Consider the following 17,997-nt stretch of genomic DNA (forward strand, 5'->3'; position numbering starts at 1 on the left):
ACGGTGATTCTCTAATTAAAAATAAATAAATTATAAAAAAATATTAATTGATTAAATTAAATTGAATAACACCTAAAGGGAAGGAAGGAAGGAAGGAAGGAAGGAAGGAAGGAAGGAAGGAAGGAAGGAAGGAAGGAAGGAAGGAAGGGAGGGAGGGAGGGAGGGAGGGAGGGAGGGAGGGAGGGAGGGAGGGAGGGAGGGAGGGAGGGAGAAAGAGAGAGAGAAAGAAAGAAAGAGAGAAAGAAAGAAAGAAAGAAAGAAAGAAAGAAAGAAAGAAAGAAAGAAAGAAAGAAAGAAAGAAAGAAAGAAAGAAAGAAAGAAAGAAAGAAAGAAAGAAAGAAAGAAAGAAAGAAAGAAAGAAAGAAAGAAAGAAGGGAGGGAGGGAGGGAGGGAGGGAGGGAGGGAGGGAGGGAGGGAGGGAGGGAGGGAGGGAGGGAGGGAGGGAGGGAGAGAGAGAGAGAGAGAGAGAGAGAGAAAGAAAGAAAGAAAGAAAGAAAGAAAGAAAGAAAGAAAGAAAGAAAGAAAGAAAGAAAGAAAGAAAGAAAGAAAGAAAGAAAGAAAGAAAGAAAGAAAGAAAGAAAGAAAGAAAGAAAGAAAGAAAGAAAGAAAGAAAGAAAAGAGCCTGGAAGACTGGTCCATAGTAGGAAGCTTGCTACAAGTTTGTGGAGGAGTTCAGTTAGGACAGAGAAGAGAAGTCCTTGAGGGACTTCAAGGCTGGGGAGATGACTCAGAGTGGTAACTACACGCTTTGCAAGCCAGAGTCCTATACTGGACCCACAGCAAATATGGCCCCTGGAAGTACCTACCAAGTCAACCTCCAAGAACCAAGCTGGAAGTGGCCCCCAAGCATCACCAGGTGTAGCCACAAAACAAAGAAAGAAAATCTCTGTAACATCTGTGAATCACTTTTTTCAACAGCCCTGGATTTTTAAAAAAGAAATTACTTAAAAGCCATATGGTAGCACACTAAACAGAGGCCAGTTAAGTGTGTGGTGCTCATGAGTTATTGACCTCCAATCATACAAGCAAATAGCCCCAGAACATTCAAGGAACATAACAGATGATTTAGATTTGTTCTATATGATCCTGGACTAAAGCTGGGGTCAATGAGTAGAAGGCAAAGAAAGATGAGTGTCAATTCAGGAGCCTTGATCTCAGCCCACAACACCTCCCCCTGCATCAGCTTTGTTAATATTAATAAATTTTATTGCTTCCTTGAGACTCATTAATTGTTCTCTTTCCCAGAAAGCCTTCTATGAACCCAAATGGGATAAGAGTCCCTTGTCTGAATTTTCAAAACCCCTGCTGACTATTGCCCACTTGCCATTGTAAAATAGTTATTTGTTGGCATTTGTGGATTATGGGATCCATATGAAAGAGGATTTCAGATATTTGGGGATTTTCAGAATCTAGCATAGGCTATCTAACATGGACTTAATGGCACCTGAACAGTAAGCTTCACACCTTCCAAGACTTCAATATTTTCCTTTGTAATAGTTTTACATCCCAAACTACCTAGACACTAAGACTAAGCAGCAACAAAAGCGGAATGTAAATAATTCTGATTCTTCAGAGTCTGATATTTCTCTCACCCACAAATGCACTCTATTTCCTCCTAGAACTGTCACTCTCATCCCGTTGCTTATCGATTTGCTCGAGCGGGCACCAGTAACATCTCCATCTTGAGACTTTTTACTGGTTTTGGCATATTAAATACGCCACAGATATGCTCTTGGTAGCTTGCCGGGCTCTCCGAGAGGGGTGGAGGAATCGAACCTGAGTTGGCTGCATGCAAGGCAAATGCCCTACCGCTGTGCTATCCCTTCCTCCAAGAACAGCAAGGAAAAAAGATATGGAGGGGAGTGACGCCTAGGTGAAACACAAACTTAAGTGACTTGAACATGCTGAATTCAACTGGAAGATGAGCAACAAGTTCTTGTTGGGATAAAAGTGGCCCCTGAAGCTTCTGCAGTGAGGTTGGGATACTCAGGTTAGAGTCTCTCTTGTGCTTGTAGAGCTGGGCTATGTCCAAACCGCTGATTCCAGCTGGCAGGCCTTTGTCTGGGTGGGCTCTTCCCCTGCACCCACCTATGAAACCTACAACTTACTTGCTCTTTACACTAAATTCCTTCCTATGATGGATGGCTTTAACTTCCCATTACAAATCTTCTCTCTGGCTATTAGTTCAATCCCTAACTAATGTTTAACATTTTGCTAATAGCCTGCCATTGATTATTTTAAACTACTTAGAAATTTTAATTTATATTGCATATAAATATATATGTATTAGAATATACACATGCTTTAATTAAAAGAACTTCTTGCTTCATTATTTTCACAAATACCATCCTGGAGCAGAGGATGTAGAGGAATTGAAGGTTCCAATGAATTGGAGTTTCCATACACCCTTTCATCCCACAGTTGCATCCTGTTTAGGAGGATTCCATAACCCAATAATTTGTGGAAAGGTTGTAGAAGGGCCTCTGAGTACCAAGGAGGTAGTTGTATTAGAACCTAAAATTGTTTCCCAAATCTAAGGATCTGTGACTCTCTGATAATTAACTTGAATTGAAATCAACCTTGAAATGGGACTATTTCCCATATCTGTCTTTCAGTCACAAGTTATAAATCATCATAACATCAGTGAGGGGGAGGGAACAAGAGGATCAGAACAAAAATGAAGTCACTGATTGATTGCAGTCAAGATGACAAAAAAAATGAGTAAGATGTGGTCTGATATTTAGAAAGGTCATAGTGTAGGGGTCAAGAAATGGTTCTGCAGCTCAAGAACCTCAGAGCAATGGTGCTGATTGATACTTCCAGAGACTGTATTCAACAATTGCTTCTTGTGAAGAAAGAAACCGAGGTCTAGAGAAGTGAAGTGTCAGCCCATATAAGAAAAACACTAGCACTGTTCAGCAGATGACCCAGGTCCCACTCTGCTATCAGCACCTTGCCCTGGTGTCTCATATTGTCTGATTTCTATGTTGTCTGTGTCTCATCTTGATTTCTACTCCTCTCATAAAAGGCTGAAAAATCCCTGGACTTTGACCTGAGTCAGAACTTACCAGGACTGTTAAATTACTGTTTCTTTAGGGTCCACATGATTCGTTAGTCCCAAAAAGAGAAAGTTTGATCCTGAACTAAATATAGAAATATCTAGTCAAGAATAGTTTGTCTCTACTGAGCTCTCACCAGGCTGAGACTGCCCCAGAAGCTGGACTAGAACACGAGACAGCTCTGCCTGTGAACCTCGTACCAGACTAGAAGGTCTCTGAACCTTCAGGAGATTTCATCTTTTTTTGGGGGGTGGTGGTTGGTTTTGGTTTGGGGGCCACACTCAGCTTTTCTCAGGGCTTACACCTAGCTCTGTGCTCAGGGATCACTCCTAGTAGGCTCAGGGGAATATATGGTGTGCCAGAGATCAAGCCCGGGTGAGCTGCATGCAAAGCCAAGAATTCCGCCCATGGTCTGTTCCCTACTTGATATTTGTTAATAGAAGTGCAATTTGCAGAGTGAAATACACATACATTAAAGGCAAAGGTCAATGAATTTTTACAATCATATTCACTTATATAAACACCACACCAATTAAGGAAGGAGTTTTCAAAGATTCCTCCCAGAGTCAAGCATTGTTCAATTTCTAGTGCAATTAATGTTTTACCAGTCTGAGCCCTTTACATTAAAGAGAGGAAAAGAGATTCCTCACTGTCAGGCTCCTTCCATGCATGCCTCTTAACTACATGTCCCTGAACTTTAGTAAATACTGTTGTTTCTTATCATAGCTTCCCCTTTCATGTTGCCTGGTAGTATTCCATTGTGCAACATTCTCTAATTTGTTTCTTCACTCTCCTGTTAATGGTCGGGCATTTGTGCTCTTTCTAACCTCTGGCTGCTGTGAATTAAAGCTGCTTTAAGCACCCTATTTAAATCTATTTTGTGAGCATATGCTTTTATTTCTCCTGGAAGTGAGATGACTAGGTTATAAAGGCAGTTTCATGGTGAACTTTACAAAGAACTGACAGTTTTTGAATGAATTTGCGTTTCTACCAGCAGAATATGTGATTTCATTTTTAATCACTTCAGATCCAGGTCAAAACAGGTCGTTTCTTTTACTCACAAGAAACTCTTTGGAAGGTTTACTAACACTTAGTTTTTTAAAGCAAATCCCAAATGTGATATTTCGTCTATAGGCATTTCAGTATGTATTCCTAAAAGAGAGGTACTTAGAAAACCAATATAAGGACAACATATTTATTTACAGGAACCACAACCTGGTTGTTTTGGGGGCTCAACGTTACTCCCAGCATTTGGTGCCAGGATTAAATCCAGCTCTCACCCTGCCCCAGGGATTCAGCAGTGCTCTGGACATGGTGTGGGGCTGGGAATTGTTTGGACTCTATAGTTTCCCACAGATTGGATTATGCTGACACATTATTCAGCATGTTTCTCTATCCTCTGTATTGTACTGAAATTGTTTGGACTTAAGAATTCAATCATATTAAGGTTCAATTTTTTTTTTAGTAAAACTATTTCATGCTCCATAGTGTTTTCTCCATCAAGACATAATGTCAGCATTGTGGATGTTCAATGTGTAGACAATTAATAATTTGGGGTTGCAAAGCAGTGATGCTCCAATTCTATTCTGTCTCTGTTTACGTGTTGAGGATACTTCTTTAACGAGAAATTTCCATCATCTACTAATTAGTTATCCTAAGTTTCTGTTTCTATAAGACAGGCAGAATAAATTATTGTTGTCTGGAGTGGGTGGAAAATCTATTATTTTCTTTATCAATTTTTTAATAGGCCCACTTCTGGTAATACTCAGGGCCACTAAGGTTAAGTGTAGCTGTGCTGGGGTAGGGCACAGAGAGGAGTGTGTGGAGAGCCAGGGATCAAACTCAGGGCTTTGCACTGCTAGGTATGTGCTCTACAACTTGCTCACTCACCCCTCCTCACTAAGGTCTTTCTTGTCTGGTCAATTAAAACTCTAACCCTTCCCTACTACTCCATTATACTTTCTATTGCCATTCTGGGACTTAATGATCTAATGAGTAGTTTTTAAGAATGAGTACTCAAAGTTGTAGAGATACTATATAAGTTAAGACACTTGCCTTGTATACAGTCAACCCTTGTTTGACTCCCCAACACTTATACACCCCCCCAAAAAAAAACATTCCCAAGAGTCACTCCTGAGCACAGAGACAGGAATAATACCACCGGCTGTGACAAAAGTAAGATAAAAGAATGAGGGACCAGAACAATAGTACAGTGGGTAGGGCATTTGCCTTGCATGCATTTTACCTGGGTTCGATCCCTGGCATCCCATATGGTCCCCTGTACAGAGCAAGGAGTAACCCCTGGGCATCTCTGGGTGTGACCCAAAAACCACCCCAAAAATGATTTCTCTAGCATACTAACAAAGACCAGTTGGTTGGAAATTTGGGAGGTATCATTAGGATTAACACATATGTTTAAATGTATCTGATGTGAGTCGATCCATTGAAGCTATTATTACTTTTTTTTCTGCAATTCTTTTTTTTTTTCTTTTTGGGTCACGCTCAGCAATGCACAAGGGTTTACTCCTGGCTCTGCACTCAGGAATTACTCCTGGCAGTGCTCGGGGGACCATATGGGATGCTGGGAATCGAACCCGGGCCGGTCGCATGCAAGGCAAACGCCCTACCCCCTGTGCTATCACTCCAGCCCCTGAAGCTATTATTACTTTTGATGAGCATTTTTTCTGCCAATTCAAAAATACTTAGTCCATAGACGTATAGTTTGGAAAAAGTACTATGCTTTGAATTATTTTTACTTTCAATTTTATATATCACTGTCTTTCTCAAATGAAGTCATTACAGAGTGTATAGTAAGAAGGAGCAAGACCTATATAGCCACCCCTCTGTCTCCTGATTGGAGAGCATCCACTCTATCCTTCTCTGCTATTAGATTTTTCAGGGGACAATTTCCTAACCATATACTAAACATCTTTGACACAATGCAGCCACCTAGACACAATTAGAACTTGGACAGCATAAACCTAACTATTTGGGTTCAAATCTAGCCCTATCTATCAATTTTTCTGAAGCTCTTTTACTTCTTCCTGCCTCATTTTTCCTACATAAAAACAGAGTTACAGTAGCACAACAGGTTCTTATGATAAATTAGGTAAAGGATGCAAAACACTATTTGCCTGGTAAATATGGTGAACCCTCAAGAAATATACATGCATAATACTGCTTTCATCATTGAGACAGGCCCTGGATTTTCTCACAACCCTACTTATGAGTTGAAATTTGAGACCTCAATGCTCACAGGAACCCTCAATCTCTACTCTCTAGAAAAAATAAAAATACATCCATTGGGCACATGAGTTAGAAGCAGTTGGATTGTAACATGTACTAAACTTTATAAGATATAAGAAATAAGAGAATGCTGTGGTTCTCACTGATTATTTCTTGGCTTATCACTCTTATTTTTTTCATGAGGACCTTTTAACCCCTCTTTGAAAAATACCCACTTTGATAGACTTAACTTTGGGAAAGTTTTTTTTTTTCTCACCTGTCAGTGCTCAGAGCTTACTCCTGTCTCTGCACTTACAGATCAATCCTGGGGGGCTCAGACCATATGTGGTGCCAAGGTTCGAACCCAGGTCAGTCAAATGCAAGGCAAGCGCTCTACCCACTCTACTGTCACCCTAGCCCATAGAAAACATTTTTATCTGTATTACCTCACTTGAGTCCCTTAATAGTCCTGTATGAAAGAAGTTTACATTGTCATATGACAAACAAGGAATCTGTGAGTTACTTGCCCAAGGTCATAAAGCCAATCAAAGGTATATCAGAAATCAACTATTAAACCTTACAGTAGTAACATTCTGTTCCTACATTGTGACATTGAGGCATGCCTGCATCATGGCATCCTTTCCTCATCCATTGATTATATCATTAAATCACTACTAATTAGGCATCTGCTTATGTTAATAACTATTTTAGGATTGGCAAGCTGCTCCTATAGCTGTGTATATAGCTGTGTGGGTGGCAGGAGTAAGGAACAACACAGACAAAAATTCCTGTCTTCATGGGGTTTACCTTTGAGGAAGACCAAAAAAGCAAATAAAATAAATAAAAGCTTAATATGTCAGATACCAACCAGTGTTATGGTAAGCAAACAAATGGTAGTGTTTTTAAAAAAAAAGTTTTAAAAATTCTAGTCAGTTGAGAGTAGGCTAACTTACAAAAATATTCCATGTTTTTCCAGTTGATTAAAGTCAAACTATTTTTGCCTATTAATAGGCCAGCTCTCCATCTGGCTTTTAAGTATCATCTTTCAGGAGACAACCTGACATAGTAGATTTCTTGAGTTTTAAACCAAAATATATAGATAGTTTTTCATTGAAATTATTCCCTCAATTAAATTCAGAAAGAATTATGTCAACTTACTTTAAATATGGCATCCTTGAGTGCTATGGTCTACAAATTTTCACATGTGTTGTATATGAATAGTTGTATAGATCCCTAAGATGTTTTATAGTGTTTAGGAGTATTTAATTCCTAAACCAAAAACAAAGTTACAATCAAGTCTAAACTCAAATAGATGAAGGAAAAACATAAATACACTGGGGGAAAAAATACTCAGAGAAATAAGAACCCAGATCTCTAAGAAAACAGTAATCACAGCTTTCTTACTCTGAAGATGATGGGAAAATCTGTTTATCTGTTAAGTACATTATCACTTAAGAGAGGGAGCACATTGACCACACAAGGCATTAAGATCACTGAAGTGGGGGGGAGAGGAAGGAGAGTATGGCAGGTAGGGCATTTGCCTTGCACACAATCTTGTGTTCTATTCCTGGCATCCCATATGGTTTCCCTAAGCTCTCAACGAGTGATTCCTGAGCACAGAGTCAAGCGTAACTCCTGAGGGCTAGGTGTGACACAAAAAAACCTAAAAAAAATCTCTGAAGGATGACATGCTAATATGTTTTGTCAGCAGGAGTGTTTGACTTCAGTTTTTCCAGCCATCATATATGGTCAGTATGACGGAGTAGCCAGGTGTACCCCTCCCCTTATATCAAATTCAGATGAAACCTATGTGCTCAGAAAGCAAAGCTGATTGCAACTGTCCAGGTTCCAAAACCATAGAGTGAGTGAAAGATTCTTCTTGGAACTATTTCATGCCAAGGAGCTACAGAATAGAAACTCATGAAAACGAATAGTCTAGTAACTTTGAGCTTTTTATGGTTATTTCAATCATCATTTTAAAAAGATAGAACTAGAAAGAACTTTCCTAAACACCTTGACTAATAAACTGTCAGTGTGTAAACAACAATTACATTATGAAATGGGAATTAGCTGTTATGATCAAGCCATATGGTTAATATAACTGATTAGTTCATATTTTTAAGAAGATGGAAAGCACCACCCAAAAAATAACAATGTATTTTACAAAATCATCTAGAAGTAATTATTTCTATTCTCTTAGGTGGAGACCTTTATTTCTTTATTTATTTTGGTTTGGGGGCTACACCCACCAGTGTTCAAAGGTCAGAGACCTTTATTTCTTTATTTATTTTGGTTTGGGGGCTACACCCATCAGTGTTCAAAGGTCACTCCTAGGGTGTTTAGGAGACCATCTGGTTCCAGCCATCAACCCTGGGCCTCCACAGGTAAAGTGTGTGTTTACCCGTTGGAGCCCCAGGTTAAGGGGTTTTTGTGAAGAATGGGGGGAAAAAAACTTTTGCTATCTGATCTTGAATGGAAGCTATGAACAAAACAGTTCCATGGTTTAGATTAACTCAAAATCCCCTCATACATGAGAAACAAAATTAAGTGTGTGCATATATATAAACATACTGTATCTGTATGGGACAAAGAGGCATTAAAATAAGAAGCTTTACAAGTATTTCCTTCTGACGTTGATAGATAGCATAGGGGGAAATGTATCTCACATTTTCAGTCCCTTGACCTGGCTTTGCCTTTGTCTACCTCCTCTTCTACAGCACTTTTTTTTTGTTTTTTTTTGGGGGGGGAAGGGGGCTGCTGAGGAATATATCCTAGGATGCTCAGGAGTCACGTTTTGGTCCACGAGAGTATATGTAGTGGCGCAAGGTTAATCAGTGCCCTACCCCTCACTGAACTGTATCACCGGCCCTACAACTCATTTTTCCCTCAGATCTATCTGCTAGTTTCCCATCTGTGTGCCTGTTTGAGCAGGATATGGTGGGGTGGGGTGACCCGTCCTGTGTGTTTATGGAGTGATTCCTGAGATCTGGTCACCGTCTTTGACGTTACAAGGGGGAAAGGCTGTGAGACTCGTCCCGGGTCTCCAGCTAATAGATAACGCAGGTGCAAATGGTCCCCCGTGGTCACTCAGGCGAGGATTTCATGCAGCCACCAAGTGATGGACAGGAGTCTGTGAGAGAAAGGCAGAGCGGGGTGCATGCCCCAGGAGCGGGCCCGCTCAAGGATTTGAATTTCCAGGGTCCAAGCTCTCCTTTATCGACCAATTCCAGAGAAGCTTCTAAGTGGAAGGTCAGGCCGTCTCTGAGGTTCCAACTCTGCTCACTCTCGGTCCTGGCGCCCACCCGTGGATCCTCTCTGCTCGCCAGTGATTACCGACGTCCCTAGGCTTGTGTGACGCCCAGCCCTGCCCGGATAAAATACTGTCCTCCAACACCGGTGGCACGTGGGAGGCCACCCCCCCCCCCCGCCCGGCCCCGGAAGGTGCGGCTGCTCTCCCGGTGCAGCAGAGTCCGGGAATGCCCCCTCCCCGCCCTTCAGGCATTCTTTGACGGCGTCTAAGCACCCCCTCGAGGGGATTCTCGGATTGAGGAACAGCAGGCTTGCAGGAACGGCGGCCACTGGGAAAGGACGCTCCCTGCCCGGCGCTGCGCTCCCGGGCGCCCGTGTGTCTGCGCAGCCGCGTCCCAGCTCCTCCAAGCCCCGCGGCTCCGCACCTCCGACCCCCGAGTCCCTGCTCCTCCAACCCCTGTTGCAGGGCGGACTCAGTCCGGAGGCTGCCGGAGATCCGAGTCCCCGCGCAGGGCGCGAATCTGCGTGCGGGTTGCAGCCGCCGCGGACAGCCCAGTGGTCTCGCCAGGGACAGCCGCAGGGCCCCTCTTTGGCTCCCGACCTTTGAGAAAAAGGGAGTCGTGGGACTAAGCCAGTTTATTTTTCTCTCCTAAATAAACAGTCTTTAGGGGCCCGAGCGGGAAGGGCGTTTTGCCTGGCGCGCAGCTCACCAGGGTTTGATTGCCTGAACCCTGAGCTCTCCAGCAGTGATCCTCCACCGAAGAGCCGGAAGTGAGTCCTGAGCACCGCCGGGGGTGCCCCCCAAATTAACTGAATTTAAAATAAGTAACTTTGGTAACTTATTTTAAAAGAGGTAACTGTCGCCCAGGCACCGCTTGTGCGACGAACCGGGAGCTACCGGTGGTTTCGCCGCGCCGAGTGTGGAAGGAAGGCGCTGGGACTCCGCACCCGCAGCCTGTCGACGGAGAGAACCTCTAGACCCACCAGCGAGGAGGCGGGGGTGGAGGGAACGGGGCGAGCGTGTTCCGAGCGCTGCGACCCCCGTGACCGTGGCCGTTCGAGCCCCTGCATTTGGGGCCGGGCTCCTGACTCGCAAGCACGCACGGATTCGGGTATGGAGGCGTGCATCTGGATACCTGGTCCCTTTTCCGGCCAAGTCCTGCGGATCCCGACCTCTATCCCTTCCCCCGCTACTTGTCCTCGGGCCTCCAGTGACCTCATGGGCCAGTGCTGGGGGCTGGGGAAAGCTCGGGTTTGAGCAGGGGTCAGAAACTCCACCAGCCTCAAACCCACCTAAGTGGCAGGCGGGACTCCGCACCCCCAAAGTGAACGCCACGAGATTTCAGTTGTAAGGTTGAATTTTTCAGCAGCGCACCGAATTCATCTAGGATCAAGCTCCAGGGTAAAAAAAAAAAAAAGTAGCAATGGGGGCAGATTGTAGTACGTTTGCCTTGCAAACGTGTTCGCCCTGGATGCCATCCCTAGCACCCCACATGCTCCCCCCAATCCTGACAGGAGTGATCCCTGAGCGCAGAGCCAGGAGTTAGTCAGAGCACCTATTGTGTGGTCCATTAAAAAAGAAACAGCAATTTAAAGACCGGCTTGGGAGGACTCAGGATAAGCCAACGGGAAGGAAATCTGGGGCTGCCTTGCAGAAGGCTCCCAGAGAGGGCGCTACAGATCTCTCAGCAGATTCAGAATCTCAAACCTGTGCTTGCATGGTCATTTGTTGGCTCCCCATCTTCCGGGGTCAGCCACTGTGCTTCATCTGGACCTCTGGATATCCCCAGGACTTGCTCCCGCTGGGCACTCCCACCAACAGGCCAGTCAAGGGTCGTCTCTACAGCACTCTCTTTGTCTCTCTGTCTCTGTCTATCTCTGTCTCTGTCTCTCTGTCTCTGTCTCTCTCTGTCTCTTTCTCTGTCTCTCTGTCTCTCTCTGTCTCTCTCTCTGTCTCTCTCTGTCTCTCTGTCTCTCTCTCTGTCTCTCTCTGTCTCTCTCTCTGTCTCTCTCTGTCTCTCTCTGTCTCTCTCTCTCTCTCTCTCTCTCTCTCTCTCTCTCTCTCTCTCTCTCTCTCTCTCTCTCTCTCTCTCTCTCTCTCCTGATCAGGTTGGCAGTGATGCCCAGACTGTTGCTGTCCCATCCCACCTCAGAGCAGAGCATAGTGCTTTTAGGACATCATTTCCGAACTTGATGTGGGACCTTCTGAAGGACAGCATAGTGACCCTGTAAGGACCATAGAGATATTCCCCATTTCCCCACTTAAAATTCAAAATTTTTGCTCAGACCAGAAACAGATATGAGGACTCATATGGCTGTATGTGTCTCCTGCCCACAGTCTTTCTCCTGCTCTGTCCACGCCAGAAGGACAGAAATAATCACTGTAATGGCTACCATATATTGGAAATTGTTTGCCAAGAGAATTTTGAAAGACTTTCTATTCTCAAGCAAACTGTTGATCTCAACAACTCAGTAATACAAAGTTTCTTTATCATTAAACCCATTTTACAGATGACAAAACAGATGTAGAATCATTAATACTAGATCAACCACCTGAAGCTCCCTTCAAGAAGAGCCTACGGGCTGGAGCAATAGCCCAGTGGGTAGGGCGTTTGCCTTGCACGCGGCCAATCCGGGCTCAGTTCCCAGCATCCCATATGGTCCCCTGAGCACCGCCAAGAGTAATTCCTGAGTGCAGAGCCAGGAGTAATCCCTGTGCAATGCCAGGTGTAACCCAAAAAGCAAAAAGCAAGCAAACAAACAAAAAAAGAAGAGCTAATACCCTACTGTTCTGATTTTAGAGAGTGGGAAATCCACATATTGGTAAGAGATATTGGATTTTCAGGCACTCTTTGATCTTTTGGAGCTCCAAGGTAACCATCAACATGCTGTTGGATGGATTTCCATAGACCCTGATAGAGGTGATAAGGTAGGCAAAGAGAGGCAGTATTCCATGGTCATCTGGAGCATAGGAATGAACTCCTCTCATGTGAATTCTAATCTTGGTGGCGAAAGTTCTATATATGCAATCTTGGGCAAGTTGCTTACCATATTCAGCTTCTGCTTCTTAGCTATTTAAAAGTGGGGAAAGGGAATAAGAGGAGGGGTTGAGCATTACTTTGCACATGGGGAGCTCACATTTGATCCCTGGTGCCACATGGTCATCTGAGTACTTCCTGATGTGGCCTCAAAACAAACAACAACCAATACAATGGCAGAGGTGGGCAAGGTCACCCCCAGGCCTGAACTGGGGACTTAACCCAGGACTTCACACATGCAAGACATGTACTCTACTACAGAACCACATTCCTGGCCAGGTTCTGAAGATCCTTGTGGGGGTAGAATGAAGCAAGAGACTTTTCCTCTTTTTTTTTCTCTTCCATTTCCTCATTGTGTCCAGTAAGTACTCCAGACAAAGTATTTTCCTTCTTTTCCTTTCTGCTTCTTGTAAGATTGCTTCCTGGTAGCACTTGAGCACCTCCAACCTAGCTCAAGTGCCACCAGCACAGATGCACAGACCTCACCAGCACAGACACACAGACTTCAAGACTGGACCAAGCATTCCAGCTTTCTGTGGACTGACCATGACCTTATGGACCCAGAGAACAATAGATAGGTGTGGGGCAGGGGAGCCAAAGGAGAGCACCAGGCCAAGTGGCAGAGTCTGGGTCTTTCCTATTAACCAGAACCAGGTACTAATTTGAACTAACTATGCCAGGCCCTGATGTGAGCTTTCTGTATAGTAATTCAATCTTCTCAACCATCCATTAGGGTGTACTCTACTTACTTTGTGGGTACGGAAGTGGAATACAAAGAAAACTAGCAAGTGTCCTGTGGTCACACTGTCAGTGAGAGACAGAGCAGGATTCAACCACCGGACTGTATTGCTTGGTGTGCACTTTGGGAACAACACTCAGGACCTTTCCCGGCAGAGATGGAAGAGACAGTTCAATGGATTGAGCACATGCTTTGTATGCAAGACCCTGGTGAATGAATCCTCAGCCCCCCATGGTCCCTCAAACACCAATGGAAGCAATCCACCCTCACAATGCACACTCAGCCAGGAATAGAACTTGAGTACTGCAGGGTGTAGTCTCCAAACCAAACAAAATCCCCACCTATTTCCTCCCTTCCCCAAGGGACCCCCTGCCTGAGAGATAGCGTCACACTGCAGCAGTCAGGTCTCACCCCTGGCCTGGACCTGCCCCACCCCTCAGTCTCTGGCAGCCACTATTTAGTCATGTCCCGGAGGCCACTCCAGGAGCTTGCTCCTCACCTCTGCCTGCCCAGTGCTCATTTCTCTGCTTTGCCATGTAGTGGAACTCATGGGGAACCTCTACCCTTCCCTTCCCACCCACCCCCTACCTTGGCTTTGAACTCAGTGACAGCTCTGGGGAGCCCCTCCAACAAGGATGGCTAAGACCACGCCTCTGCCCTGCTTTCCAGTGTGCTTTAGGGGCCCTCCCGTCAGCTGCCCTGGCCTCTGCAGACACCTATGGAGTCTGCTGTGTCATGAATTCACTGGTCCGGGCTCAAGCACTGTGCCTGGCCTCTGAGGGGGACACTAGACTCCCAACTTCATCGCCTTTGCTTACCTGCACTGGCCACCAAGGTTCAAGTTCAAGCGATGAAAACAAAGGAGTCTCTGGGGATGAGGGTGAGGATGGGGGTTAGAAATGAAGAAAGGCACCCAGGAGGAGGAGGTGACCCCTAAAGTGAAGGTAGGGGGGCAGATATGGAGAGGAGAGGTCCTGCGTGGCCCGCAGGATCTCAACCTCCTTGCCACGTGGTCTTTGGGTGGGCTGGGAGGAAGGAGGGAAAACAAGGCTGGAGGGAAGTTTAAGGGAAGGAATGAGGTTAAACTGCTAAATCAATAGCCATTCCGGGAGCCTTCTGAGGGGGAATTGAGAGTGCGCCCACTTTCCTGAGTGGCCTGCCAGAGTTAGACGCCCCGTGCACCCCCCACGCCGCCCCCCCCCCCCACACACACACATATGCATCTGAGTGGTGACAATCAACTTTTCCAAATCCCCATCCCCTCCCCGGTGACCTGGAGGTGCCACCCGGGGGTGAGAAGCCCGGCGCCCGCGGGTGGGCCGAGGATGGTAGGCGCGCCAAGGCCAAGTGCGCTCGCTGAGGTGGGCCCGCAGTCTTCCTGCCTCCGTGCCTCCGCGCCCGCCCCGGCTGCGGACCGCAGCTGTAGCCTCTGCCCAGCGCGTTTGCAAACGTCCCTAATACTCGCTTCCCAGGTTGGCGCCGTCACGGGTGGCGAATCACTCCCGGCACCTCCTGCGGGGCTCGGTTCCCGTGGCGGGAGCGGGCAGACGCGACCTCCCTGAGCGGCGGCTTTGGGGACCTGCTCGAGGTCCCAGTCCGGCGCCAGCCCCCCACTATGCGCGCGAGCGCTGCCCCGGCCCGGGCCTACACCCCTTTAGTGCCCCCCACCTCCCCAATGCCTGTTTCGTCGGTCCGGGAGAGGAACCCCGCGGGAGGGATTTCGGATGCGCTTCTCCGCACTGAGACATTTCAGGCCCCGCACCCCGCCTGGTCATGAACCTGAGAAAGACTAGAGCTCGAATTGCGGGTCCCAGAAGTTGCCCAAAGGGAGGAAGAACCTTCCCAGGAAGGGATCCAAAATTAGGGGAGTGGGTAGTGGGTAGGCCGCCTCACCCCGAGACCGACACTGTGGCCTGCGGCCGCTGGCTCATCTGCGGGCGCGAGTTCTCAGGCTCCGGACGGGCCTCATTCTTTGGCTGACTTCAATGCAATTCTCTCTCCTTGCGGGTTCTCAGAAGGAGGGCAGGTCGTTCCTTGGTTTGGTCCTGCACGCACCCCTCTTTGAGGCGGTGCGATCCTTCTGGGATCAATCACCAATTGGGGTCAGGGCTGCGTGCGGTTGAACTCCAGGTTGGCCACTTAAGACATAAAGTGCTCGGCACATAGTCCGAGGAATCAAGGAGACATGGCAATGGAAACTCTGAGTGAATCCTTTGAGCATTAACGAATTCATATGTATAAAGAAATGCCTGTAACAATACCTTGGCGCTAAATATCAGGAACTGCAACTACCTAATATTTAAACACACACACACACACACACACACGGGGCAATGAAATATTAGAAGTCTCAGTGCAACCCCGATTCTTTTTGAGGGATGGGAGTTGGGACTACACCTTGCATTGGGGACTGGGGCCAGTGGGGGTTGAACTGGGATTAGACCGGTAAGCCCTTGCAAATGCCTAAATACCAGTTCTCTCTCTCTCTCTCTCTCTCTCTCTCTCTCTCTCTCTCTCTCTCTCTCTCTCTCTCTCTCTCTCTCTTTTCAGCCTGCTTACCCCCCCATCCCGTTTTCATTTTTTTTTCTCCCGGCTAAACTGTCTGCTCAAAGGCGGTGAATCCTGTTGTCTGAGAAAACTTGAGTCAGTAAGTCAGTGGTTTGTGGTCCTGAGGGGCTACCCCTGGCTGCAAGGAAGGGAAAGGGGAGGGAGATGTCCTCCAACACCGTGCAGGGACAAGCTTACAAGCAGCCCTAGATGTAGCCCTGGAACCACAAAAACAAAAATAAAAATGTTGGGGGACTTAGGAACGTGAAACCAAGCCCTGCCCTCCCTCAGCTTCCTCTCCTATGTGAGACCTGGGCTTGCTTCCCAGGTTTCGACACTTCCCCAGCTGTCAAACTGTGGCAGAAAATCTACAGAGCTATATTCACGGAGGTGACATAAGGTGGGGGTGGAATGACAGGATCCCTGCTTCCTTGAGTCAGCTGGTTCCCAAGGGCTCCTTTAACACACTCACTCCCCTATCCTAAATGTTGGTCCCAGGTAAAAGTAAATATCCTATCTAGCTCTAAGGGACTAAGGATAATAGCAAATCCCCAGGCTGACGCCTTTGGCTCCCAGAGAGGCCGAGTGCTGTGTGGTCCATAACTCCCCCCTTCCCCGTGCACACAGCCTGTGTCCGAAGCTGGCTTTGAGGTTAGAGTAATTACCTACAGGAAGAGGAAGCCCCTGGGCTGAGGCCAACTGGTCTGGTGGGGCTCTCTCCCCAGGCTTGGGGCGGGCTAAGGATTCCCAGCATCTCCCAAAGAGAAGAGTCCGTGTTTATCAACCTGCCCGCCCCACCGGCCCCTTTCTTTGGTAAACACTCTTTAAACAAACAGCCCATCCGCTCTGTTATTGCCAAAGCTGCTCAGAGCTTTAATAAAAGCCCAGGGAAGATCAGAACCCGCGTCCAAGGCTGCTGCTTAATCCAATGAAGGCAATTTCCGAGGATAATTGCGAACATGTTTTAATGCATATGCATGAAAAAGGATTTTTTTCCGAGAGACCGACTTTACATGCTTATGTAATTGATTGAGGCGCTGACCCGCTATTCAAAATGTTATTTGAGAACCATCAGAATGCGTAAACTTGCAAATTGCCCAGCTTGTATCTGAATTAATACCTCATTCATCATCATTATGGGTTGATAAGTTAATTTAACCATTTCATTCTGCCTTAATGAGCTATAGTTAAATTAATGCCACATAATATATGAAAGTAACATTTAAATAGAAGCACTGGGCTGAGACAAGCCGAGGCTGCTGCTATTTGGGCTGAAATAAGGTGACATAAATCTTTTCTTCATTACAGGACCCAGTCTGCTCTACCAGCAGTTATGAAGTATTTATTCATTCACTTTCTTTTGCGAAGTTGCTTTGCCAAATAGCATAGGTAAATTATGTGAGCTTGTAAATAATGCCTGAGGATGTATTTATTAAAATAAGATTGTGGTGGGGGTGGGGAAGCTATAAAAAAGCATTTTCACTGTAAGCTTACCCAACACCCTACGAAAGTCAAGGTCCCAACTGCCAGCTTTCCCCAACTTAGCTCAGAGTGCCCATGAGGTTCTGCAGGGCCGTGGTTTTATTCCCCAGTGTCTGTTTTGAGCTCAAAACCTCAGAAAGCCCAGCTTGGGCTGGAGACATAGTACAGTACGCTGAGTAAGGTGCTTGCTTGCATTGCACTTGGCTGACCTGGATTCAATCTCCAGAACACCAGGTTCCCCAGGGCACAGCTGGGAATGAACCCTTGGCACAGAGTTGGGAGTAAGCTCAGAGCACACCCAAGTGTGACAAGAAAGAAAGAGAGAGAGAGAGAGAGAGAGAGAGAGAAAGAAAGAAAGAAAGAAAGAAAGAAAGAAAGAAAGAAAGAAAGAAAGAAAGAAAGAAAGAAAGAAAGAAAGAAAGAAAGAAAGAAAGAAAGAAAGAAAGAAAGAAAGAAAGAAAGAAAGAAAGAAAGGAGGGAGGGAGGGAGGGAGGGAGCGGAAGGGAGGGAGGGAGGGAGCGGAAGGGAGGGAAAGAGGGAGAAGAAAAGAAACAGGAAGAGGGAGGGAGGGAGAGAGAGAGAGAGAGTCAGAATCTTGCCCCTTTCCCCACTTGCAAACCAGATTCCTCCCAGGCTTCCCCTCATCTCTTGGGAACAC

The sequence above is a fragment of the Sorex araneus genome, chromosome X (genome assembly GCF_027595985.1).
Source record: "Sorex araneus isolate mSorAra2 chromosome X, mSorAra2.pri, whole genome shotgun sequence".
NCBI lineage: Eukaryota > Metazoa > Chordata > Mammalia > Eulipotyphla > Soricidae > Sorex > Sorex araneus.